At 39.9% G+C, this 26,563-nt stretch overlaps 1 pseudogene; it reads right to left on the bottom strand.

The window, feature by feature from the left end:
* Nucleotides 1–218: 218 nt before the first annotated feature.
* The window catches only part of LOC102512801, a 39,664-nt pseudogene continuing 13,319 nt past the window's right edge, over nucleotides 219–26,563 (bottom strand).

Below are 26,563 nucleotides of genomic sequence, written 5' to 3'. Positions count from 1 at the left end.
CATGGCTTTTCACTGGCTGAGTCCTTGCCAGGAAAGGAGTCTTTCTACTTCCTATTGGGCTCGGCTATCCTTGCAGGATGTGAGAGCGCCCCCTTCTGGTCTCCTCTATTTCATTGAGGTTTCTGTTAATTTTTTGCAACTTCTTCACCTTCCTCCCGTTACAGAAGCAGAATAAGCCGGATACTTGATTTTCTATTTTTTATTGTAACTCAGGATAGCCATGCAACCGAGTTGTAACTACTGAGAAGTAAATGGGAGTCTTCGGGGAATTTCTGGGATGAGGTTTCTCTCCTTGATCAAAGGTGAGTGAGAAGAGTGACTTCCTCCTTCCACCCTTGCGTGCACCCTTCCCCTACATCTTGCTTGTAGATGCAGTCATGTGACTTTGAGGGAAAAGCATAGAGAATCTTAAGGATGTCTTCCCCACAACATGAAGTTATGCAGCTGCCGAAATAACTTGGAATTGGCTACTTAATTAGGATTTGTCACTTTTAGTTGGCTTCCTCTTACCTGTAGATGAATGCCTCCTCCCTGAGGGAGAATGGAATACTCTCTTCCAGGGACAGGGTGTGTGTGTTGGTTGAACCGTCATGGACTAGGATGGGGAGGGTGGTTTACCCAAAGGAAAACAAATGTGCTGTTATTAAAAGAAAGTGGATTGTAAACCGATTATATTTCAATGAAAAAAAAAAAAAACAAAGTGAAAAAAAAAAGAAAGTGGAAAATGAATCTTGGACGAAAATAACAGAAGTCAATCTTACATGGGCACCAAAAACACTCCATATTTTTTCTGTATGGATCTAAAGTAAAAATGCAGATGTAGCTCTTGTTTCCAGAAAAAAACTCAAGTGCTAACTCTACTGCCCTGCTCTCCTAAGCCCTGCTGATGTTTCCTTTCCTTTCCCCTCTTTTCCTCAGATGCCAGTCCCTTGTAAATTAGAAATCCATGTGGAGTAGGACGATAAGTTGACTTGCGTGTGAGTCAAATGAAACTGTCAAAAGAAGAATGCCAGTCACTGTAAGCCACTGTCTGAAGTCTGCCTGCCTGTCTTTTTCCTGTAGTCTCTGGAAGACAGCTCTTGTTAAAGGTGTACGTCATGTCAGTCACACACCATAGGAGGTGTTTGGAGTTTGAGGTATTGACAATAGGTATTTGCTTTTGTCTCACATAATCCCACCTCAAAGGTGTGGGGTAGGTACAGATAACTCTTGCAAGAAACGGGACACACTTGATGGATGAAAAATTGTAGATGGTAGCCGGTACTATCCATTATTCCCTGACTTATCAAATGGATACTAGATTTAACAAAATGTTTTCCCTTTATCTGAACACATGATCATTTTCATGAATGAGCTGATAAAAATATGTAGCTTTGCAGGTTAGGAGAAACATGCATGGCTTGTGTTAAGTTTCAGTTCAAGAAAAGTTACTGATAATCTACCAGTTTTAGAGTAGAATTTAAGACCTGCTGAAGGATAATATAAAAATTAGAAGACACAAAGTCTTGCCTTTAAGTGATTTACAATGGGGGTGAAGGGTAAGGAAGAGGGAGACAAGGTAGTTACATAATTATAATTCAAGGAGATTTAATAACAAAGTAGAGCTACAAAATAGAAGAGCTCTGAATTGACATCTGGTTTTAGTCAGGGAATCATCAAGATGAAGATGATAGTTAATGTAATACTGCTTTCCAGGGCTGTGAAAATGAACTCCTTGTGAAGATAGGAACACTCATGTGTTAGGCTCAGACATTTAATAAACTAGAAAAAAAAATTACATTTACTAATTTTTACAAAATTAATACCTAGAAAATATCTACCTTTATTAACTCAGATTTATCTCTAAGATGAATAGTGTTTTATTAGCAATAATGTTACCCTGGAATATTGCTGTTTCTTTTTTATATAAGAAGTGATTAAATTATTACACAGTGTTATTTAAGTATAAGACTTTAAACACAAAATGTTCCTAGAGTGGTAGGCACTTTCATAATTAATTGTGATTTGAGTACTCGCATCTGTTTTTCATATAAGAAAGCTCCGAGAATAGGAATTATTCATGCTTATAAGATTGTATTCATTACTTTTGCTTCTGACATTTAAAAATGATTTTAGACACAACAAAAATAAAGTGTATCAATGTTTCTTAAGAGTGTATTTAAATTCTGAATATATATGAAATTTAAAAAATTGAAATATTCTACAAAATGTGAAGTATTAAGTCATGAAATATTCCAAAAGCAAGTAGAAAAAAAGAGGCAGGATTTATTGGATTTATTTTTTATAGGTCTGTTTGCAGTTTTCAACCTAGACTTTATTGAGTACCCATTCAGCAGACTGACATTGTGTGCTTTGTGGTATCAGGAACAGTGTGAGTCTGAGAAAACAAAGGTGTGAGTACTGGTCCCTTGAGGACCAAATAGTCTATTGATAAATAAGCAATAAATATTGACTGAAGGCATTAATTCAGCACTGAATACATTTTCAGTGTTATACTAGGAGTGATCATGGGATAAATTTGAGTGAATTCACAATTGCTTTGAGAACTGGGCAAAATAATTGTTGATTTTTTTTTTTTTTGGAGGGATGGTAGTCGGTGCATAGATGTAGAGGTAAGAGAGAGAGCTAGTTTTTCTCAAAAGGCAACAATGTTTCAGGGTTTCTTTAATACTCCGATAACAGAAAAAACAAAGCAAAACAAAGCCAACAACCTGAAGCTAATTAGCAGACCAAAGAGAAGACAGAACGCATATACCAATTTTAGGAATAATTTTTGAAACTTATTTTTTAAAAAATATAAAAATGAAAAGAAAAACAAAATTAAAATCATCTGAACCGTCTGCTTTGAAAATTTATTTATTATCTCTTATTAGCCTATCTTCTTTCCTTTCCGTTGGGTACACTGAGTGGTCGGCTTCGCTTGGACATGACTGAGGAGAAAAGGACTGACTTTAGCTCAGAGAGTAACTGAAAAATGTAAACGGGGGTGAGATGTCACTATATTCCCAGATCACATATTCATCAGTGAGCGCTTACTTTGTGCTAGGCACACACACACAGATACACACACGTTTAAACCCTATGATAATTCCAAAGGGCAGACACTATTATTTTCATTTTCCAATGAAAAACCTGATGAATAAAGAGGTTTAGTAGCAATATAAGACAATGAAGTGAAAGCTTTAGTTTAGACTCTAAAGTAATATGTGTTGTATCAAAGGGAGTTTTGAGACACCTTCCATGCAGGTGGTCTCAAATCCTTGATGAATCTTATATATCTGTTATGGATGGTATGAAGAGGATTGGGTCATTGGAGAATGAGGGAGAGGATTTTTGAAGATGATTTCCTTGGCCAGAGCTGTGAGTCCCACCCCCTCCCCAAAGGGTCGGAGTTGGAGGTGTTTCGTCCTTGGAACTGAAAAAGGATTAGTGAGTGAGGCCAGAGGCGGCTGGCTGGATGGTTAGTGGCCAGTTCATGCAGACCCTCCATTTCTTTTCTAAGGACCATGGGAAGTCGGGAGATACTTTGCATGGCAAGATGACATATTTACAAGTTCATGTTTCCTACTCTGTGCAGAATGTTATCTATGCAGCCAAAGGTGGGAGAAGGGAGGTCAGTTGGGAAGTGATGGCAGGAGACCCAGTAGGCCCTGATGCCCTGGATCCGGAGGGTGCAGCTGTGATGATGGACTCAAATGTATCTTTTGTGAATAGAATCGACAGAATGACTTTATGGAATTGATGTGGAGGTGAGAAAAAAGGTCAGTTTTTACAGAGCAAATTTAATTTAGCAGAGTAGACAGTCACATTGAAACTTTCTTTGAAAAAACAGCATTTTTTAGGTTCAATCAACCACCAAAATCAATGAAAAGATATTTAATGTCTATTTTTGGAAGGAGTAATTAAAAGAGGGATTTTAAAGTAAAGAACTTGCCTTGCCATTCCAAAACTGCATACAAAAGTTGGACACTGCCACTCACCCACTAGAGGCACATAAATATCTCTAGGGGAAACAAATCTATTGATTGTTTGAATTGCCCACCAAGCGTGACATCCTTAACTTTGGGAAGATTAGAAATGGAATTTAGAGAGACTATTTTCCTGTGTATCTTTCACAAATAAGAAAAACCAAGACAAAGACCAATCACACATCCATTGGCTGTCAAACCAGAACTAGAGCTCACAGCTGCAGCCTTCATCAGATCTTTTCCCATCGTGATCAAAGCATGAAATGACAGGGACAGAACCTGTCAGATGTCAATGTCAAGAGGGCAGCAGTGTTGTTAGGCCAAGATCAAGAATGCTGTAGGTCAAAATTGTGAGAGACAGAAGGAAAATATTCAGGTTCATGGGCTGGAATAAGTAGATTTAGAAAGACAGGAATGCCTATACCATTGGACAATGAATCCTGGATGCTGGAGTTTACCCATCGGATCCAACTTGCTCACTCTGTGAATATAACTCTTAGAAATTGTCACCCTGATAATTTGCCCCATTCCTCTTTCCGCTTTTAACAGTATCATTAAATTCAAACAACATATTACACTGACATACTTGGTAGTAACGAACCCAGTTTAGTACTGAGTATTTCCATTACTCCAGTAAGTGCCCTCATGCTCCCTTCCAGCCCCGACCGCAAACCCACATACAGCGGCAACCTCTGTTGTGTTTTCTATCACTGCAAATTAGTTCTGCCTGTTTTTGAACTTCATATGATTTATATAAACTCTTTCGCATTTGTTTCCTTTATTCAACATAATATTTTTGATTCAGGCATGTTAGTGTGAGTATACGCATTCCATTGTATAAAATAACCCAACTGGTTTATCGAGTGGACACTTGGGTTGTTTGCATATTTTTAATATTAGAAATACAGCTGTCAGGAACATTCTTGTACCGATCTTTGGGTGGATATGCTTCCATATCTCTTGGGAAAATAGTTCAGAGTGGAATGGTTGGGTCATACGGTAGATAAGACAATTTATAAGAAACTACCAAACTATTTCCAAAGTGGTTGTAACACTTACACTCCCACCCAAAGGTCTGGAGAGTTTCTATTGCTCTACATCCTCACTAACATTTGGTGGTACTGGATGTCCATTTTAAAAAATTTTAGCCTATCTTGTAGGTATGAAGTAGTATCTAATTGTGGATTTGATTTTCATTTTTCTGAGGAATAATGGTGTTGAGTTCTTTCCATGTTCTTAATAACCATTCCTATATATCCTTTTGTGAAGTATCTGTTCTCATCTTTTGCCCACTTCTATTGTGATTTTTACAAGTTAATTATTTGTAAGAGGTCTTTATATATTCTGAATACAAGTTCTTTGTCAGAAATATGCATTGAGTATCTCCCAGCTTATGGTTTGCTATGTTGCTAACAGTGTCTTTGGATGAAGAGTAATTTAAAATTTTAAGTCCAATTTATCAGTTTTTTTCCTCTATGGTTAGTTAACTCATAGATTTCAATATTTCAGTTAGTAGATCTAGTTCCATCTCTATTTACTTATCAGAATAAAATTCCAAGTTGTGTGTAATTTTCCAGAAACTTTTATTGATTAGCCAAAATTTTAATGATTCTTTAATAACTGGAAAAAGAAGTCAAACTTTTTTTTAGCATCATGGTAGCCTAAATTCATATAAAACCACTTTCAATTACAAACACATAGCAATGGTGTATAAAATACAAACAAAACATTAATTTCCCTGTAAATTTAAAATCAGAGAAGGGAAATTCCTGTTTACCAAGGGGGAAAAAAATAACAACACAAAACCTCAAGGCTAGAGGCTGGACCACTGAAGCCCTTGCAGGAGTGGGTGATATGGCCCAGGGCTCATGCAAGATCCAGAGATGGAACCAAACTCAACAAATTTGAAAATGCTCTGCAAAATAAGGACGAGACAAATCTACCTCTCTCAAGCTTGTTTCTGCTTGGAATTCTGATTGGAAAAAAATCTCCCACAAGGAAAAAAAAAAAAAAAAAGAAAGTGAGAGAACCAAAAGCGTGAACAATGCAAAGCCTTCTCAAAATCCAAGTTGAGAAATTAACATAAAAACTGCCTTTCTAACTGAGATGCTCCTGGACCTTTGGTGAAAGTAAACGTAGAACGTCTCGTCTCGGTAGGGGATACTTTGACCAATCAGAGCAAGCAGTAAATTCCCACCCCCCAACAATAACAACAGCAGCCAAAATGAAAGAAAACAAAACTTATTGCAGATTATCTTACACACACAAAATTATCAAATATATTAGGAAACGTTCCATAGGAGAAAGGAAAAATGAACATATTAAACAGGAGTTATATTTTCTCAAGGCTAAGGACTTGAAACAATAGAAAAATAGGAAAGATAAGCATAAATTATGTGTTTTAAATGATAAAACATATAAAGAACACATAACCCCTACACAGAAACTATAATGAAATAAAACATGATAGACAGAAAACTAGCAGATCTGAAAAGGAAAAAAATCTGGAAATGTGATATGCAAGTTAAATAGATTACTAGATTATTTCAAAGGATCTATGGGTGATATAAAAGACAGATTTAAATAAGTCTTTGGGATCATAGCAAAAAAGTGCTATAAAGGTAAAATGCAAGAAGAGATTAAGCCACAGTGGATAGAATAATAAATTCCAACATCTGTCTATTAGGTTTTCTAGAAGTTGAGCATAGAAGATGGAGAAAAGTCAAAACTCAGAGATAATATCTGAGAATTTTCATGAACTGTTGAAAGTCAAGAGTCCCAGGATAAAGAAGCACATCAAATCCAAAGTAATGTGTTTAAAGACTACCACATGCATCACTGGAAATTTGAAAAACACCGAAGACAACAGGAAATTGTAAGCACCAACAGAAAGAAAAGATGACTTATGCTAACTGAAATTGGCACTTGCCATCTGCCTCTACAAGGACTGGATCATGTTGGCACTTGCCACCTACCTCTGCTTGGATTAAATCATGAGCTGCTGCAGCCGCTGACCTCCAATCCTCCCTGAAAGGAGTTCAGGGCGGATATTAGGAACAAGGCGCTCTGTGCTCTGGGAAAACTGGCTCAACAACCCTTCAAACAGACATTTTCAGGAGAAGATTTTATGACCTCAATTCTTGCATCTCCTCATATCTAGAAAAGCACTAAAATCATTAACGGTGACATCTGCTCCTCGTGACTGGCAGCAAACCTCTGCTTAAGTGTGTGCTTGACTGCGTGTACCCCCCTTCACTGGAATCATATATAATATGATTTCCCCCCCTTGCCTCTTTGGAACAGTTTCTCAGAGCTTTCTGGGATGCTGTCTCCTGGGCTATAGTCCTCATTTTGCCCCAAATAGAACTTAACCCACAACTCTGACGTTGGGTGATTTTATTTCAGTTGATACTTACGAACAAAAATTTTAGACAAAATGCAAATTTCTCTCCTTTAAACTAAAATGGACAGAACACAAAGGAATAGTATATTTAAAATATGGAGAGAAAACAACTGTTAGTTGTTAGTATGGAAATCCTAACCTTACAAATTTGTCATTTAGGCAAGAAGTGACATAAAGATATACCAGACAAAAACGAAGAAAATTTACCGTGTACTTAATCTCAATGAAATAAGCACTCAAAATGTACTCCCATAAAAAGAAAAACAGATAGAGAAGACAGGACCTTGGTAGGGATGCTGGCTAACTTCAAATCAGTTATGCCTGTTAAATTTTCAGTGCAACCACTTAAGAATAGAAACACTAAATGTATTTTCCAAATCAATAGAGGGAAAAGAAGAGAATAAAGAAATTTGATTAATCTAATGAAAGGCAGGAAGGGGGGAAAATAAGCAAAGAAAAGAGAAAACCATAGAAAAGAGAAAGCATTAAATTTAAAGGTGAATTATATCTGTCTAAATGAATCAAAAATCATAAGAAACAAACAGGTAAAATATGATTTATGGTTACCTATATAGGTGGCGAAATACAAGACACGGTTTAGAGGGAGAGACATGAGCTTCCAGTTATTAATTACATCTAAGGAGAGAGAAGCTGCTTCAACTCACCCTGTGATATTTCATTTCCTAAAAAAAGTTTAAATCAAACATGGAAAAATATTAACATTTTTAATCCAGATGGTGGGTACATAGGCATCTTTTGAATATTTGAAATAATTCAAAGACAAAAAAGGAAAGAAATCAGAACACCACAAACTCACATGAAAGTTTTGGTTTTTTTTTTTTTTTTTTCTTTTCAAAATAAACCAGTTTCTGGGACATAGTTCTTGATTAGTACAGATTCGGTCAAACATTTATTTTCTCTGAAGTCTGTAATGCCCGCATCTATAGGAGCAGGGTTCCAGATTATGTAAATTTGTGTTATTTTCATTTTTGCCCTGGTGAGCCTGAGTCATGAAAAGCCCTCAGTCATTAGAGAAATAGTCTGTGTCCCTTCTGTTCTTCAATGGAAAATTGAACTAATATATTTCAGGAAAATTCTGAAAAGTGTTCAAACAAAATAATTTTTCCTGTTAATCTGGAATTAAGTAGAAATTAAATTAACCATAGCTTTGCACTCCTTGAAGGTTCAAGGTTTTGCAAATTTTTCTGTTAAGCTAAGTGGATTAGATATAAATTGTCCTCTGCCTCATGCAATGTACTTAGTTCTGCCAATAAAAACTCCTATGTAATGCAATATTATGATATTATATGCCCAATTCACACTTGCTGTGCTTTTATGTCCTAGGAATTTGCAGTATGAAAATGATTTCATATTTTCAACGATAATATGATTTATTTATTGAGCACCTACTATATGCTGGAAAAAATATGCACACACTCTAGTCATTTTAACACTCTAACCAGGAAATGCCTGCCTTCAACTATGAGAGAACTGAGTTTCCAAAACCTTCAGTCAGATATCAATGTTATGTATACAACTGATGTTGTTTGGAGCCAAGATTTGGATCAGACTCTGTCCACAGAATTATACCTTTGCACAGAGACCCTTGAAAAGAAAGTTCCACTGCTCTTCTTCACTAACAAATTATCCCCATGGACAGTGAAGCTATGGGATGCGTTTTCTCATAACTAACTTAACTTGGATTTTTGGGGGAGTATTTGAGCAATCATTCTGTTATTTGGGGCTTTGGTAATTTCCCAGGTTCTGCATAGCAGGTCGAATAAGAGTGATGAAGTGAATATTTTCCCTTCTACTACACATTTGGTTTCTCTGCCCTGCTGACTTTAGCTTTCAGTGATCGGCCACTCCAAGAAATGTTAGGCACTGGGAAAATGGATTCATAACCCCCACAACTTGCTAAAGACAAAAAAATCAGTAACAACAAAAGAGAACTCCACTTTAATGATGGAGGAAGTGAGGGAAACTTTCTCTCTTCACTAAGGAAGTAAGAAAATCAAATAGGCTGCCTAGAGTCCCGGGATGAGGTCTGGAAAGGAGCGGGGAGAGAGGGCTATTAGACAAGCACACACTGAATTTGGGGACGCTTCCAGCTAATGCTCGAAATGGACACCCTGGTCTCACTGCTCCCCACTTCACTAGCTTTTGTCATCTCATTTATGTCAGAATGTGTTTATCGTTACTGAAGCATTCAAAGGAGTTTGGATTTGGAATATGGAAGAAAGCCATGGGATTAAGGAGATGAGTTTTTGAGGAGCTTATAGGAGGACGTAAAGTTGCGAAAGTGAGAAGACCATGAGAGAAAAAACTGACCAGCAGACTCAGGAGCGTTGACACAGGAAGGAACCTGAGTACAGTCTGCTTTATTTCTGATCAGGAGATGAGTGCTTCTTCCTCCTTATGTTGGGAATGCTTCAAAGTGTGGCTCTCCCCTTGAAATTGAAGAGCTTCTATTTTGCCCTGTCAGAAGGTTATTTTTAGTACTTTCTGAAATGCCAGCTTGTGTATTAGTAAAAGGAATGCTAGCTGCTATAACAGACAAACCCCCAAATCTTCGGGGCTTCACACAATAGAAGTTTCTTTCTCCTTCATATGAAGTCCAAAACTGGTGTTCATTATTGACGAGTGGATCTCTTTTGAGCAGGGATGAAGGTACTTAGCCTCCTTCCATCGTGTGGTTTTGTCATTTTCAACTCGTGGCTTTTAAGACGACTCTGCTATCTGCCTCACATGGAGGGGTGGAGGATGGGGATCGTGCCTGAGGGCTTATGACCAGGATTGAAAGTGGTCCACTACATCCTGGCCACACTTGACTGTAAGGTTACCGTGAGTTCTGCAAGAAGGAGAAACTGTCTTCCTGGAAGAATTTGCCAAATTCGTTGAAAACTTCCAAATAAGTATTCTTGTGTCCTCACTGATGTCTGGTATTCTATTATTAAGTGTCTTTACAACTGGTTCTCACCTCTGCTGACATATAAATTACAGAAGTAGGAATTTGAGACATTGATGGGTATTTATTCCTTACTATAAATTACTGCTTTTTAATTTGCGAGTCATAACCCATTAGCAGGTTTTGAAATCAATTTAATAAGTCAAGTTATGAGCTGCTTTTTACAAAGATGAAAAAGGGCAGAATAAAAAGTCTCAGTGCAATACATAAAGTACAGGTAAATATTGTTTTGTATTACTTTTGTTTCAATTATATATACAGATATATAAAATATATAATATTTATATTAAATCACACATGCAATATCTAATTGCATATAATGTATATAAAACACAAAATATACACTAATATCATTGAAACAAAAGCTATATACTATCTACCTATACATATGTGGATTAATAAGTCTGCTGTAATATGTTTTTCTTCCTATAGTTGTATAAAAAATGCAAAATAATAGTGTAACTAGCTTACCACACCTTTTCATTCAAAGGTAGGACTTAACAGTGGACTGGGGAATAAAATTAACCTATCCTACGTCACAATTTTGCTTGGGGTTGTAGTACGAACAGAGTGAAACAGAGCACTTATTTAAGTTTCAATATTCCCTGAATTTTCTTTTTCCACTAGGTAACAAGGACAGGGTAAGAGATTTGTGAAACATCCTAAGAAATCATCACATTTCTACACAACGCAAAGGATGAGTTGGTAGCAGAATTGCAAACTTAACTCCCAATCTGTTTGCCTTCTGTTAGTTTTGGATAGATACTTTTTTTTTTTTAAATCGTTGTTTCAAGAAGTATCAATATACATGCATAATATCAGTTCTGTCAACTAAAGTTCTTTAGATAAGCAGGTGGTTTTGGACCTTGCCTGGAGCAATAGCTTTTGATCATTTGGGGGCTACTGATGTACCCCAGGCAGCTCCAGTTAAACAGTTATTTGTAGCAATTTAAATACACACCTTTATACTATATCTTTAATCTTTTTGCACTTATAATAGGCTCACAGTATGAGAATATTTGAAAAGATTTTTCCCCCACAGTTACACTTCACCTTTTTCTTTCTGGGGACATACGTAGTAGTTTTTTTCTTTTTCTGTGTGAATATAATTGAGATTATACATAAGCATGAATAGTTAATAAATTTAATTATAGATAAGCCTAGTAAAATCATTTGGAATGGTTCTTATTAGAAGCTATACTCAACTAACTGTTTTTATTTGGATCTAACATTTGAACCTAAAATCTGGAGTTCTTCAGGAACCCTGGAATAAGAGAGATAATTTATTTGACTCCATATATGGTTCAGGAAAAATGGAAGGTAACATATAAAGTGGCTAAGGAGAAGGAGGACACAAAGCCAAAGGACTGGTCAGGTTGGTCTCCACTCTGTTTTCACATTAAGGCTCAGATATTCCCAGTTTGTAGGATAGGACAGCTATAAAACCAATGATGCTACAGATAATTCCCATGTGGCATCTGATTGCATGGTGGGTCTCAAACACATCGCCGATTCTGGTGAGAGATGGAGGATGAGTTCCACAAGCAACTCTAGTGGCTGCATGAATTAGGAGAAAAGTGTATCAGTTTTGGGCACAAAGAGAAATGCTCCTGAATCCTGGTCCTGCCATTCATTGTAGTTGTGACAACAGTCAAATTATTTAACTTATCTATGCTTTGGTCTTCTCCCTTATAAACTAGGAATGATGACACTTTATTGGTCAGGGAAGTTTACTGTCAGTGACAGAGATCCCAATTCAGATTGGCTTAAACAGAAATAGAATTTTTTGTTTTTTTGGCCTGCCTAATAGAAAACCCAGAAGCACACAGCATCAGATTAGCTGTTTGATTTAGGGTCCTGTGTCTTCAAGGTCCCAGCTGTCTTTCTCTGCATCTCTCACAGTTTTGCTGTCACCTACTTTAGAGCTTGGATAGCATACAAGTTGTATTAATGGTAGCAACAGTGATCAGAAAACATCCAGGCCACACAGTTACATCCTAAATAAAACAGGGGGAAAAGAGCATGTTTTAGAAAATAGTTTCCATAGGAGAGTAGAAAACTCTCTCACTGAGAACTGTCCTATCTCTTCTTGCTATAAATCTGATCCTGTGACAGTCCCTGAAACAACCACTATGACCAGATGAGTGGGGTAAGCTGTTGGGGCCCAACTCTGAGACAGAGGGTCAGTCTGTCCTGCAAATAGTTTTCGGCGAAACCTGAGTCTTCGAAAGAAGTCTAGGTTTTGTTTAGGAGAAAAAAGATACACCTGTCCCCTCTCCCGTCCACACCTGCATCCCCTGAGTGGGAAAGACTCCAGGCCTGGTTGTTCAACACAAACATATCTTGAGGAGACCCTGCTCTGTCACTGACCCTTGGCCAATTCCTGGGAACATGACCCTTGGCCTGTTCCCTCTGTTACTAATTAATAAGGGCTTTTGTACACCTGAGGCACCCAATCATGCTATACCAAATTGTCAAGACAGTTTGTGCAGACACAGTGATTTCCGGTGGACACCGGACTAGGGGGTCTGGATTCGCGGAAATCATGGCCCGCCACATAGGTGAATGTACCTATGAAACCAGCCCTCAGTAAGAGACCTGGAGTCTGAGATTTAGGTAGGTGTCCTTGGGCAGAAACACTTTGCATGTCCTCCAGATCATTACTGGAGGAACAGCATATCCTGTGGGACTTCCATGAAGGAGGCCTTTAGAAACCTGTTCCCTGCAGATTCCACCGAGTGTTGCTTTCCCCCTTGCTGATCCTGCTTTGTGTCCTTCAGCTGAAATAAACGTTAGCCTGCGTCTAACTGTTTCTGGGTCCTGTGAACCCTTCTAGGGAATCATGGAAAGTGTGTGTGGTTGTGCTACCCCTGAAACCATCACCCTGCTGCATCTGGAGTCTAAACTAGGATTCTCTAGGTTAGGGGTAGACAAATTTTTTTTTTTTTTTAAGTTCCAGATGTTAGGGGGGAGGGTATAGCTCTGTGGTAGAGTGTATGCCTAGCATGCACTAGGTCTTGGGTTCAATTCCCAGTAATTCCAGTAGGAAAATAAGTAAATAAATAATCCTAATTACCTACCCCTCAAAATAAATAAATAAATAAATAAATAAATAAATAAATAAATAAATAAATAAATAAAAATTAAAAACAAAAAAGCTCCAGATCTTAAATACTTTATGCTTTGTGAGACCTACTGTCTTCCATGGCAACCTTGCTAGCAGTTGGAATGCAGTGAGAAAGCAGCCGTTTAGACAACTCATACACAAATGCGTGTGGCTGAGTTTCAATACAATCTTACAGATGCAACTGGGGAAGGGACAGGTTTGGGCCACACTGCAGTTTAATGGCTCTTGCTCCGGGTAGTGAGTCAGATTCTTGGCTTTGTCCAAAGGTGGCTTCCTAGAGTGTGATGATCAGACCAAATTTAACTTGGAAGTGTTAACTTCTCACAACAAAATAAATGTACAATGGAGGGTAACAAATAAAAATATATATTAATCACAATGGTCTGTAACACGTATGTTTACTGCGGGGCCAGAATTACACAGGCGCCTTATCTGGGAGCAGAATAAGTTCTCAGTCAGCCTATCTGGTGCTTCTCATCCCCCTGGGGGGTATCTTCCTAGCCATCAAACCATAATCAAGGCTTGGAAAGGAATTTGGCTGGCATTTACCTTTGGGACTTCACACTTTTTCTCTCTGTGTGGCCTGAGAATTCCCCTGGGAGCAGAGCCATCAACATCCTTAATTCCTCATTAATTGGTTGAAGGTTTTGCCCTCCAACTATTTCCTTAATACTTTAATTGAATTTTAAGCAGACTTTAAACTACTTTTATTGAACTTCAAGGGATAGTAAACAAAACCAGGGATGTTGCTAGATCATGGTTTCGGAGTTTATGACACGCCCTGAGACATTCGTTTCTCGGAAATAGGTGTTTGTTTAATGGCCTCTTGCCTGGTTCTCTTCTAGGGAGCAATTCAGAACAATAGACTAATGGAGTGGGGTTTGGCGGAGTCACTCAGCTGTCTCTGCAGTGAGGGGGGTGGCCCTCTTTCCATGCAGTGGATGCCTGAGAGGTGATTTGCGAGGTGCTGCCCAGGCAAATAAACTTGTCTCAGGCCCCTAATTTTATCACCTGGTAATATTTCTTCCCCATGATTTTGACAACTGATGTTAGCATGTGGCGGGAGAATTCAGGTTTTTTTCCCTACCTGTGCAAAGACAACTTCCAGTCAACTTTAATTGCTTGGAACACACGAAAAGGCTCACTCTGAGAAGAGTGAATGTTCCTTTTTTGGTCTAGATTATTCTGTTTTCTATAGGTCCCTATAGAAGACTGTTACAGTCTCCTCATCAGTAAAATGGAGATCATGATTGTACCTGTGCAATCGGTATTTTGAATGTAAATTGTAGTAAAGAATAACCTTTGTTTTGTTGGAGGTTTACAGGGACACCATGACCTAGCCCAAGGGGATGGCTGCAAGAACAAAGAATGCTGGCAGCAAGAAGATTACAGCAATCAACAACACCCACTCCCTTATTTTCCCTCCCCCCTCCCTTATTTTTTTTGTATAAAAGGAGCCTGTTATCTGACTAGAGCAGGATGGTTCTCCAAGACAGTAGTCTGCCATCCTCTCAGTCTGCCAGCTTTTGGAATAAAGTCGCTATTCCTTGCCCCAACACCTCGTCTACCGATTTATTGGCCTGTCCTGCGGCGAGAATGAGTTTGGACTCGGCAACAAAATGAACTAATACAAGTAAACTATTAGTATAATGCCTGGTGCATAGTAAATAGTTAATATATAATGGCAAAAAAGAAAAAAAAAAAAAAAAAGGCTGTAAGAGGCACCCAAAACACTAATATCTTGAAAATTTCCTACTAAATTTTTTAATGCTTCAGACCAAATACACAATCTGAGCCTAAAGCTACAACTGCTATTGCTTTGTTTTTTGGGTTTGTACGTATGTATGTATGTATGTATGTATGTATTTTCTGGAGAGGTGTTGTATTTAATTCCTCTAGAAATCCTTACAAAACCAAATCTGGGGTAGTAGCCGGCCCCCACCACCCACCCCAATGCGCAATGGCTCACTGCTGGCCTCCTCCTCCTCCACCTGACCCCTCCACAACCTCCTCCAGGAAGCCCTCCAATCTTCACTTCCAGACTCTAGAAGAGCAGAGGGTAAACCCACCGTAAACCTACCTCACTGAGGCCCAGCAATAAAGGGCCTGATGTAGAGTGAGTGGAAGGAACCCAGGCGACACAGTCCCTAGCCTCCGATTACTCAGAAATACTGTGACTGCTGACTGGACTAGAAATACCCTTGACGCTCGGTTAACCACATATGAGCCCAAATCCCTGATTTGGCCAAGAGACACCCGCCAGACCCTGAATGGCTGGAGAATACAGCCTCTTCAAGGCCCTGATTTGCCAGAAAACACTCCGACCAGCCTTGATTGGCCAGGAGATGGCCCTTAGTCGAGCGGCTGGGCAGGGTCCCACTTCTCCCGTGTCCCCATGGGGACCCCAGAAGCAGGGCAGCCTAGATCTAGGAGAGGTGGGAAAAGGTGATTCCCTACATCTGGGCCCAGGACGAGAAGGCCCTTTTCTCGGTGATGAATCGATAATGATTACCTTTGCGGCTGTGATCATTCTGGGTGGAGCTGACACACTCGTCTGGCCCCGTGGGCTCACAGCAGCGGTAGGGCGTGTCCTGCAGGAGGGGCCGCTGGCTGCAGCGGTGGGGGAACCGTAGACGTGCATGTGGTCACACAGCTCCAGGGCAGTCACCAGTGGAGAACCAGCCTGTCCTCCTCCCCGAGTGGGACTTTCCCCTGCCCTTGGCGGCCTCGCCCCGGAAGGGGTCGTCCAGTTGGCGCATGCGGTCCAGAGACACGGCCTCCATGTTGGGGACCCCGGGCCTGCCCACCGGATGAATGCGCGCCAGCCTCCTGGGTTTGGGGGATCCCAGATGATGAACAGAGTTTCGGGGGTCCGGCTGACGGCCTCCAGGGGCCTCCGCGGCGCATGGAAGGCACTGGAACGGGAACGGGCCGCCGCGCGGCTGGGGAGCCGAGGCTGCGCGCCTCGTTCACGCGGACTGCGCTCTAGGCCCGCCGGATCTCGGGTGCAGCTTGGCGAGCAGCAGGTGGCTGAAGCTGGTGACAGTCACACACTGGTGGCACCGGGAGAGCCGCGCCTTGCTGCCGAGAACTGGGACGTCGCCACCAGCACTGCTCCACATCTTGAGGCTGACGGATGCGGCCAGACAGGAGCCGTAATGAAGGACCTCACTAGCGCTGTTGGAGTTGGTGGCCACTCATCCCTCTCTGGCGTCTGCTGAGGGGCAGGGACCAGCGTCCTGGAGGTGACCCAGGGGGCAGGGATGTGGGGGTCACTCTAGCTGAAGGAGCTAGGGCAAGCCGCGTGACGTCTCTGAGCCTCAGTTTGCTCACCTCTCCTTGGAGAACACCTGGTCCCCCAGGGCCCCGAGCCCCATCACAAGGCACACAGAGCCCAGAGCCTGGATCCGCGCTGCTCCGGCCGCGCAGGCCCCGCGGCAGCCCCAGCCCGCCGGGTCCTAGCGCCGCTGCTCGCTGCTGGGTCCAGGCCTGGGAGGCAAGCCAACTGCTGTTGTTTTAAGCTTTCATATCCTGTAACAAAGTTTGCCAGTTTTCTCAGCTCCAGATGACGGAGTCCTCATTACCTTCCTCCCTACTTCAATTTAGCCAATTCTACATTAGAGCTCCAGTTACATATTTTTCTATGACTCCCTCAGCTCTGCTCTTGGTCATTGGTCAGTGTCATTTTCAGACTGTCTTCCTTCCAGACAGTGAAATGGCTGAGAGAAGTTAGCGCCTCACCCGTACTTACCACACTCTTCAGGATGTAAACCCATTCTGGATGCTTCTGTTAGAAGGATAAACTGAGGCATAGACGTTTTACCAGTTTATCTGTGCAAAAAATGACTTGATTTGCGCAGCACCAGACTGGGAGTGGTCGGAAGTGCTCTACAGACAGGAGCTGGGGCTCTTCTTAGAGAGAAAAGGCAGAAACAAAGGAAGGAAGTTACTGATGGGCTGTAGCTTACAGCCTAGTGGGCTGCTTGTGATGTGTGGTCCTGAGCATTTTGATTTTGGAACCTTGAGGCATTTACAGGCTTAGATTTTGGTTTGCTTGAGAAGGCTGCCATGGCAGTAGAGCCACCTCCATCGAATGGGCTCCTTGTTTGATTGGTTTGACACTCGCATGGAGTAGAGGAAGCCCCTTATGAGGACACGAGGTCTTCACTTATTATACCGAAGACAGAGATTTCGTCTTCCCTGTTGACTGCTTGTGACAGATCCTGCACGCTGGATGCAAAAACTCCATTCTTACTCCTGTGTAATACTCTTTACTTCATTTTTGAGCCTGGGGCATTTAAACCAGTTTCTGGACTCCTTTCCAGATGATCTATTTCTGCCCACCAAGCCATCGATGTGAGACTGACAAGGGGGAAAGAAGCCAGTGTCTACTCTGTTGCTTTGACTAGTTCTGAAGGTAAGCACCGTTGTGGAGATGCTGTGTGTTGTTTGTTTGCTTTTTCTGCATCAATGTCATTAGAGTGTCCAGCATCCAGTCTTCGTCTCATGAGTGCTGGGAGTCAGGGCACGGGGCTTGAATTGTAATCAAGGCGATGTGATCATGGGACCAACAACTGGCTTCCTGATGCTTTGATTTGGGAGGAAACAGTGTGGTACTTGAGCCAGCAGTTGAACAAGCAGCTTCCTGATTACCCCGCTTTCTGGTAACTGGGAAAGCAGCTGCCTGATTGGGCCGGTTCTTCTAGGGTGTTTTGGCAATCATTTCTAACGGCTGAGCCTTGGTCTGGTTCCTTCAGTTCCCCCCATGATTTTATAAGCACCCTGACCTAAATGCCTGTCTACTTAAACAATCTAGAATAGTTTCCATTGTCTGCATCTGAACCAATGCCCTGCTGTTTTCTAAGCGCTTAGAACTATTGTTGACACACTGTACACAGACCAAAATTATTTGTCACCTGGCTGATTTTATCCCCCAGAAACCTCTACCCCCAAATTTTCTTTCTTTTTTTTTAATCAAATGGAATAAGATACCACTTACTTCCTCAAATATTAGGACCAGAGTGAGGGTAGAGCATAGTAAACCATATGGCTGAGACTGAAGAAAGAAAGAATTCCCGGAAACAATCTAGGTATTGTTCATGAAGAGCAGGAAATACTACCTGTGGAGGCAAACAATGAGTATGTAGTAGAGAAGGCTACTTTCAAATACTTGTGTGCATTCCAGAAGATGATGCTTGTTTACTTCAGCCAGTTCTATTTGGGAGACAAAAACACCACATAGGGAATATTGAGAGCAGTGAAAAGGAATTGCTTAGGACAATGCTATTTACACCCTCTCTAGCCACTCACCCCATTCCTCAGAAGTGTCAGAATCTCAATTTTTAGCCTGGGCACATTGCTGCCCAAATTGAAGATTTATTTCCTAACTCTTAGCAGCTGGGTACAAACAGGTGGCTAAGTTATGGCCAATGAGATGTAAGCAGAAGTTTTGTATGTGACGTCCACGAGAATTCCTTACAAGGGAAGAGGCAAACAGCGCTTTGCCCCTTCTACTTTTATACTGTGCTGGGCTGCAGATGTGGTGCTGGAGTTCTGGCAGCCATTTTAGTCCATGAGATGCCCCTGATGGTGCAATGGAAAAAGAGGGTCATGATCTCGTTATAATTAAGGAGCCACCATGACAATTCTGAGCGGCTGATTTTTCAGAATCCTTTTGTAAGAGATAGGAAAACTTTAACTTGTTTAAACCGGTGCTGTTTTGGAGGTCTTCTGTTCAATGCAGAGGAACCAATCACATTTAATACAGATACAAACAAGCTGTAAGAGATAGAGATGTGACTTTAAATTCTGCACAAGGATGCACATTACAGACTTATGAAAGAAAATAGAAATGGAAGAATTGAACAAAATTCTCCAAAGGGGCAAAGAATGTAGGGCAATTTTCACAGTGTCAAACATTAATATCATCTTGTTAATATTTATCTTTACAACTTTCTATACAGCATCGGAATCTTATTCCATTTTATGAATGAAATATATGGTGATCTAGGCTCTGCCAATCAGACCGCTCACCCAGGACCTTAAATCAAAAGCAAGTGAGGCTAGGCTGGAGAGCAGTAGGAGCTTCTCCTGGGATGTGCCAAGCAAAAGTGGTGTCACCCACGTCCAGTGACAATGATGTGGGAGGGTGAGATGTGGGATTGAGAAATTAGTGATGCAACAGAGCAGCGACAGAGTTCCTCTCTGCAGTAGCTCTCTGGTTGGATTTTGGCTCTAGTTCTGGCTATGTTGTTGCTACTTGATGCTTTCTCTTCCCCAGTCTCCACAGTAATTCAAATCTGAGTGCTCCCCGACATCTTTTAAAAACTCCTTTTATTTACTTACATCAGCCAGAGTCAGTTTGTGTCAATTGCTAAAGTGAACTCCATCTGATACACATCTTCTAATAATCATGCAGTATGTAATCCTACAAAGACACGCTTTGATTTAAATAAGGAATTTCAACCTGTCTTTTTTTCTGAATTGATTTTAAATAACATCCATATGTTTCTCCAGGGGCGAGAAGTCTTAGGAACTTCTTTGATTAGTCTTTTTGCCTTTCTAAATTCATGTTTCAAAACCAATTCATTTCAACTTGAAAAAGATGAATTTGGATTGAAATAATGAACCCGTATGTTTCAAATGGATTTTGAATTTACCAAGAATAAGACTCCTTAAATCCACACTCGATAAATACCCATCTAAACCTGTTAGAAATGTGACTTTATTTAATGTCATGCAGAGCACTAGGAGGGACATAGTACCTGTATTCAGTGACGTCAGTCTTTCCAAAATTTTATCCATTTTGTCAAGGAAACTTCCGTTAAGTGCCTGGCTCATAGTTGGTCCTTAATAGACATTTATTGATGATTAAATTTGGTGGGAATAACTGGATGACTTTCCTGGGATTCTGTTTATGTAAAATTCTTGTACCTAAGAAAGAAGGGGATAATTCAACAGCAATAGAAAATAATATTTGATCTCTATAATTTATTACGCTGATTAGATGATGGCTAGTAGATGTTTTAGACCAAGCACAATTCAGCCCCCTGCTTATCTAACCTTTCAGTATTCATTTCCAAGTGCACACCACTCCTCCCTGCCAGTGTCAGTGAGCATTTACTAAACAGGCACATGTGCAAATTACCTTATCAGGTACACTTTCAAAGTTTGTACCACACACACCGTATTTCAGCCCTTGAGGGACAATGCTTCCTGACTGGGCTACGGGTGAGATACCATTATCTATTGAATTTCATGATTCGGGTATAACAAAGTAAGATTTGAGAATCACTGTCTTGAGAGTTTTGTTGCTGGGCAATGGTTTTCCATTATATTTTTAACTTAATGTTTCCTTTTAAAAATATTTTTATTTTTAATTGAAGTACAGTTGATGTGCAATATTATATAAGTTACAGGTGTACAATATGGTGATTCACAATTTTAAAGGCTATACTCCACTTACAGTCTTATACATGTTGCACAGTATGTCCTTGTAGCTTATTTTATACAAAATAGTTTGCACCTCTTAATCCCCTACCCCTGTTTCCTTCTATATTCTTTTTAACAAAACTTCTTTCATCCTTTCCCCTCCCCAGTTGTTACTAAAGGGAATATCTGTACTTTTTTGCTGTGTTTGTTTGTCGTGTTCCCTCCCAGACTAGGTGCTTCTCAAGGTCAGGGCTGAGGGCATTTTTCTTTCTATAGCACTGTCACCCTGTCTGGAATATTATTTATCATAATTGCTGCTTAATAAATATCTATTGTGTAAATATAGCAAATGGAGATGGACTTGAAGATTTCTTACTGTGTGAGACAGTGCCCTTCCATGAAAAAGCTCAGACTTTGGGATCAGAAATGTAGTTTCAAATTATTCCTCTATTACTTACGAAATAAATTATACTAATTTCTATATTACTTAAACGTAATGAGTACTATTCGCTGTGTCCTGGACTTCAGTTGGAAAAAAAAGAAATGATAGGGTGTTGACAAGATTAAGGGAAATTACTGTGTAATTTAGCTCGGTGCCAAGTGTCCTATTGGCACACAGTGATGTTTGCTCCCTTACTCACTGGCATGAATTCCAGGGGGTGTTCAGGTTGCTATTTCACTTGCGTAGAGGAAGCACTGGATAGACAGTTGAGAAAACTGAGCTCTGAGACTCATTTTGACCTTGAATGAGTTTGGATAAAGCCCCTAAACATTCTGGGTCTCGATTTCTTCCATCTCAAATGAGAATAACATGTATCAAAAGATAGAAGGTAATGAAATTAATAGGGTGAAAAGCCTTGGAAAATTTTCAATAACTACACACATAAGAGATGTTACTATTTCTGTTTCTGTTTTCATTGTTCTCAGCACAATAAATTATCATTTATTAAAATTAATGTATATATGTATTTGTTATTAGGTATAAATATTTTTTTTGAGGCTAAGAAGATGTTATTAGAATGCCCCTGAGGGCTCAGAGAAAAATGTTGATTTAAAACATAATGATTACACTGAAAAATAATCTTAAGGAAGGAAGTACAACTGTTAAAGAAGAGATTTTAAAGATGATTTTTAGCTTGAAGATTTTGGACAGATTGAAGAGAAGGCTAAGACAGGTGGTGCGGGCTGGGTTTGGGATACCAGATGTGAAATGACAAGGACAGGAACAGAGATTTAACTGTGGAAAAATAATAAGTCCTAGAAATGTATAACTGATTTTCCAAAAAAAAACCGTTCACCTCATCTCTGAGTGCAGAATTGTGCAATATGGTCTTCTATATACAGCTAACCCCAGACTAATAAAGCCGGGAGCAACTTGCTGATTATTTTTCTTCATCTGGTAATAAACCTGTTGTGTTTTGCTCCATTGCAGCCAAACTCTCAAAGTTCTCCTTCCAACTCTCCCAATTCTAAACAGCTACTGTTCAAGAAACTCTTTTTAGTAAGTGTTTCAAATGAGAAAATTGTGCAAATGTTTGAAGAGGAAATCTTTATTTGTAAGAAGAATATTAACAAGTCTCCATTAGAATTTATGTTTAGAAGTAAAAACTCAGGCAGAGAAACATCCAAGGATAACTAAAAGTTCCAGTTTCTGAGGTTTACACCCTACGATGTACTTAAAAATCTGCAATCTTCATTGTCATTTTTTAAAGGAAAATGCAGGATATTAGGACTATCAATACACACTCTTTTAAATCACATAGATAATTTTGAAAAGTGGATATTAATGTCTCAGTATCTGTCCTGGGACCTTCTTCTTCCTTTAAAGGTCATCTTCTCTTAAAGGTTGGGGCTCATCAAGGATTTTTCTAGAGTCACTAATTACCTGGTCATATTCTGTCTGAAATATGTTGGCCATTCTCATTATCTTTAACCTTTACTAAAGACTTCCAAATTGGTGTCCCTAATATGGACCTCAACAATTTAGTCACATCATTCTCTGCTAACTCGATCTCTCTACCAGGATTTTTTATAGATATTTCAATATCAGTACATCTAAATGTGAGCACATTTGTTTCCTCTTTAAACTTTTCCTTCCTTCCTTCCTGCTGTATTCTCTATCTTATTTGATGGTAGTACTTCCCATCCAGCAGCCATGCAAGGAATCAGAATGTCCCTACAGACCCCAACTTTCTTGCCCACCCTACCTTGCATATCATAAAATCTTGCTGGTTGTCCCACCTAAGTAGCCCTGGGATACGTTCCTTTATCTTTGTCCTTATAACGCGGCTTTTGTTGAACCCTCATCTCACACAATAAATTCATAACTCATCTCCCCTTCCTCCAGTCTTATCCCATTGTGACTAATTCTTGATCCTGCCAGCCAGAGTGATTTCTTAAAACCCAAGTTTGACCTGTCACAAATTGATGTATAACCCTTCAAAGAAGTCCTAACTCTTATAGGCTAAATATCAAACCCTTCAATGTAGCATATAAGGAACTCCTAGATTTAGCACTTGCCAACGCCATCCCTACACACTTTTCCAGTTGGGTTGTTCCTTGCCTAGAAAGCCATTTCTACCTTCCGAGCCTCCCGTCTATGTGGAGTTCCTGCTAACGTTATGAGAGTCAGTTCAGGGCACCTTCTCTAGGAAGCCTTCCTGGACTCCCCCACGTGCCCTCACTGTGTTCCTCAGGACATGCCTTGCTCTGAGCTTCTGTCATTGATTTTCACGCATCTGTCCTTGCCCTCCCTGCCTGGCATTTTGATTATCTCTTTGTGACAGCCCTTCAGGTTGGTTGTGGGTGACTTGGGGACAGGGACCATGTTTGTTCCCCTTCACATCCAATATGCTTAGATTGAGAGCTTGTACAGACTAGTCACAGGCTCTATTTTCAATGGATGAATGGCTATATAGAAGTGCAATGAAATTATAAAAAGAGGAACAACATCTTGAAAATGTTTCATCTGTGTTCTCCTATTCATTCTTTGTCAATTTTACTAATATTGCCATAGATAATATTGTCACAGTGAACACTGTAGGCTGTTTAAGGGGAAAAGAAAAGAGACGGGGCCATCTATGTTGGGTCATTTCTTTGCATTTCTACATCTAAGATCTAATTAGATCTCTGAAGTTTAAGCCTAAGTCAGTAATTTAAAAGGTAGTGTATGTTTTTCTTACCTTTTCATTTTAAGGATATTACGACTGGTTAAACAATTCAAAATCACTGTGAAAGTCTGTCTAAAAATAATTAGGTCATAATCATTTGGAGACAGTTCTGATCTATTCTATGGATCTGAGGATAAATGGCCTATTGCCTTTCTATATATTTTGCTTTGTTATCATTTTTTTTCCTCCAGAGGGTTAATTTGCTGTCCTTAATCCTATACTTAATGCTTAAAATTAAGTTTAAATCGTCCATCTAAGCATAATGTATTTTAATAAAATAAATGCCAGTATTAAAATAAGTAGTCAGATGCCACCTTCTGGCTCTTGAAGAAAAGGAGAAAGAAAGTCAATATTTGTACACAAATTGGTGTATTGAAGGTGGCAGTCGGTTCCTTCAGGTTGATTTTATTCCCCACCCTTAAACACATACGGTGTATCCCGCCGTATCTTCAGGCTGTGTCCGCTACACGTAGTAGAGCAATGGTAAGAAAGAAATACAAAATGCAAGACTTTGATCTTCAAAGTTACCTAATTTCCCTTTGCTCAAAAGCAGTTGTTAGAACTGCAGAGTTAAAAAGTCTTCTAAAGAAATGTAAATGGCCGTCTGTGCAACTTTAGTCTCAGGCATAAATCTACAGACCCAGGAAACAATGTCACCATAAATCCAAGTGGCAACGTAGGTCCACAGAGGGAGGAGAGAATGGCATCCCTTTGGTGATTTGGGATTAAGCTAGTGGAGTGTCCTCCCCCGCCCCAAAGAGGAGGAAAGATTCTGGCACACTTCCCTTCTGCTTCTTTTCAAACTGTGGGTTCCACAAGTCCATACCTTCAGGAAGGTGTTTATAAGTGATTTATATAATGTGACAGAAGAGTTATGTTTGAAATCTGTGTTTTCTGTATTCTCATCAAATTGATAACAGGATTGAGAAATTAAAAGAGTTTATCAATAAAGTGGGTTTTATTGGGGATGGGTTTTATTTAATGATGATTGAGGAACAACCCTGTGATAGGTACCAGGGTTTTTGCCCTGCGCCTATAGTTGTTACAGATGTTCTGATGTTTCAGAAAGGTAAAACCAAACTCAGGACCTGTAGGATCCTGCTGGGGACAGCTGGAGGGAACCTTCCCAAGAATCTGGTTAATTCTAGGTTATTGTTAAGGGCTGAATTGTGTCCTCCCTCAATTCTTATGGTGAAGTCCTAACCCTGAATGCAACAGTGTTTGGAGATGAGATCATGAGGGTGGAGCTTTCAAGATAGGATTAGTGCCCTTATTATAAGAAAAACCTGAAAGCTCTCCTTCCCTGCGAGCCAGGAAAAAGTCCTCCCCAGAACCCAGCCACCCTGACCTTGGACTGCCACCCTCCAGGACTCAGAGAAAATAGATTTCTATTGTTCAAGCCACCCAATCATTGCTACGTTTTCATGATACCCTGAGCTGATTAATACAGTTATCCTGCATGAATAAGATTCTTTGATCTTAAATTTTTTTTTCTTTTGAAAGCCTCTGATTACATTCAGTCTGTTCATTTTATTTTTAATATGTTCTCAGTTGATCATGGCTCACAATGTCCTGAGATTGAGCCCCTCAGGAGACCACAAGGGGTCACTAATTATGTAGCAAGCTCCCCCTCAGACTTATTCTCCAGAGATGAGAATACAGATTTTTAAGGGGCAGAAGTCAGACAAAATTAAGTTGATCTAAATGTGCTGGTCTAAGAGGTCCTAGTAAACATATTTATGCTATTTATAGTTCACAAAAATTTGTCTTCTAAGCCATGAAAGTGAACATATATGCCTCTTAAGGAGCCACAATCAAACAAGTATTGGTGGCTAGAAGTTGAGGAGAAAGTTACAAAAAAATAGGGAAATTCACATGGATACAGGTCAATATCATGGTTTGAGTTTGGGATCTTCATGTTAAGAATTTGAACTTTTTATTCAACACGCACACTTGGACTCTGATCTTCTGTAACACCCAGTTGAACTAAGTAAGTTGATGAACGAAGTCTGAAGTCCGTCATCATATTCGGTTCTTTAACACTCGTGAAAATGTCGCTGATGGCACTCCATGAATTTCTGCGAATTCTCTTTTTTAGTACCTTAGTAAGGAAGTGTGAAAAAAAACCATGATCAAATTAATGCTAAAACATTTCCACAGGCTGGAGGGAAAAAAAAAATCTGCCTAGAAATCAGGCGTGGAGGAGGAACGAGCAGTCCCATGTGAACTTTTGGTTGCTGGGGAGGGTTTTTGTTTTTCTAAAAATGTGGGCCTGTGAAGGAGAGGTGAGAACCAGGGCAGAGCCTCAGTCTCCAAGCAAGTCCTCTGCTTCCTGCAGTCTTGGCGCTGGAGGGTGGTTAATTGCTAGAGGTGACACGTAACATAGGGAAGAGGAATGAATGTGATGAGACGGACATAATTTATCTGTCTTTCTCATTTCTCTGCTGTTTCCCACTCCTTCCTATTTATATATATTGTCAAATTTCATCCACTCCT

This window comes from Camelus ferus, chromosome 20, assembly GCF_009834535.1.
Source record: "Camelus ferus isolate YT-003-E chromosome 20, BCGSAC_Cfer_1.0, whole genome shotgun sequence".
Taxonomy (NCBI): domain Eukaryota; kingdom Metazoa; phylum Chordata; class Mammalia; order Artiodactyla; family Camelidae; genus Camelus; species Camelus ferus.
The sequence above is the reverse complement of the archived record's forward strand: the minus strand, read 5'-3'. Positions and strand labels throughout refer to the sequence as shown.